Here is a 1,975-nt window from a genome sequence, read left to right on the forward strand (position 1 = left end):
ATATATATATATATATATATATATATATATGTGTGTGACACGCTTCACATATATGTGTGACACGCTTCACCCTGCATTAATACAACTCATGAAATAAACTTAAAAAACGATTTTCAAAGTAGCTTAGGAACAACTATGTGGACCTGTATTTTCTCATTAATTTCTGCCCACTCTTGTTTTTAAATATCACAAAGATAGTTATTCGAACAAATTGATTATCATTTAATGGAATTAACACTTCCCCTAGGATAACAATAAAGGCAAAGACCAAAAAACATTTCTACACCCACCCACTTGTAAAACGTATACCCTTTCTGTGTGATCAATAATGTTAAGCTCCTGAAGCACAACTGCCTCCATCACCAGACCTTCCTGTTCCTTTTCCCTTCCTGCTCAGTACGTCTGTAAGCTTCAAAAATATCCACCTTGATTAGTTCAAGCTGGTATGATCTCCATAGGAAATCTATGTTGTCTATTTAGGGAGAGTTAAATCCAATCTAACAACCAAGTGGATGGTATCATACTCTGTTATTAAACAGCTGAAATGCTTTTGTCGCTAACAAATTGCTCCAAATTTTGATTTAGAAGGAAATTTCTATCCAAGTAGCCGTGCGATGCTGAAGCTGGCGCCCTAGCTCGTTTTTGAAAAACTGTAGACAGTCAGTTAATCATATTTAAAAATGGAATGTGGAGAGCGTAAATATGTATTATTCTGAGAATTTTCAACCACCAAAGATAAACAGAAATGTATTCAAACATTGCTTGTGTTAAAGGGAACAGAGGCACATTGAGGGCCGTCAATGCAAATGTGTGCGTGCGTGTGTGTGTGTGTGTGTGTGTGTGTGTGTGTGTGTGTGTCTTTGTCTGTATGTGTGTGCTTTTCTGCATGACAAAAGGCATGTGGGTTTGCCACAGACTGATAAAGCCAGTTAAAACAGTTTGGAAGGTCTTCTAAATTTAAGAGTCTCAACAATTATGCAGTAAGGTTTAAAATGTATAAGTGAGTGAACATCTGTTAATTAAACCAAAAATATGTTTACCATAAACTTATGCATAGTTTATTGAGGAAGAGCACACATATTTTCTAATGCACATGAAAGAGTGTTCCCGTTAAAATGTTGTTGTTTTTTGTTTTTTTGCAGCGCACGCGTGTGTGTGTGTGTGTGTGTTGTTGTTCTTCAGCAAGTGTTTAACACTCTTTGTTTTGGATGAATTCCCTACTCCCAAAAAAAATGTTCAAGCTTAATCAACCAGGATGCTCACACTTCATTGCGAATCCATTCCATTGTTAACTAAAATGAAATCACACATTACAAAAATGTTTTCAAATTGTGAAGTAAAATTCCACAGTACCCAATTTTTTAATTTTTTATCCAACCTCCAAAGGATTTCTTCTAATGCATAGAGGTTTCAGATTTCCCTGGTTTCACAACATAAAAGCTCACCATGTGTACTGCAGTGAGAAGAAGGTGCTGATAATTATGATTTCACTGGTATGAGGGGAAAAAAAACTTGTAGCTGAAGAAAATTTTTTATTGTTTGAAATAACAACAAAACTTCATATAAATGAGGGAATAAATACATGAATTAAACAGAAATAAGTGTCTTGTGCTTTCTTGTCTCTTTCCTCATTCTTCTCGGAACACTCCCGCTGGTCTGAATAAATTCATGTCCACCCAACATCTTTCCTCCCCCACACACCAAACCCGCTGCGCTCTACCAGCTTGATCGTCCCATCAGTGACCCCCCTGCCGTCAAACATTAACCTAACCAAAATCTAACCCCCTGCCCCTCCCCACCCTCCAACACATATCTATCAGGCTAACTATCTATCCATCAGCACGGTGGAGTCAGCAGACAGGAAGGAGGGGGGGGGGGGTAAACACCAAGATCCTCCCCATTACTGCCCTGCATTAACCTGTGGCTAAATATTTACAGTAGGAAGAAGAACACACTGTTCTCAGACACACACACA

The 1,975-nt window shown here is 38.0% G+C and overlaps 1 protein-coding gene across 3 annotated transcripts in view; it reads right to left on the reverse strand.

Annotated features, from left to right (window-relative positions):
• Positions 1–1,975, reverse strand: part of mllt10 (MLLT10 histone lysine methyltransferase DOT1L cofactor) — a 44,150-nt gene that overhangs the window by 16,087 nt on the left and 26,088 nt on the right. The gene's annotated exons all lie outside the window — the stretch shown is intronic.

This window comes from Etheostoma cragini, chromosome 22 (genome assembly GCF_013103735.1).
Source record: "Etheostoma cragini isolate CJK2018 chromosome 22, CSU_Ecrag_1.0, whole genome shotgun sequence".
In the NCBI taxonomy this organism is placed as follows: Eukaryota; Metazoa; Chordata; class Actinopteri; order Perciformes; family Percidae; genus Etheostoma; species Etheostoma cragini.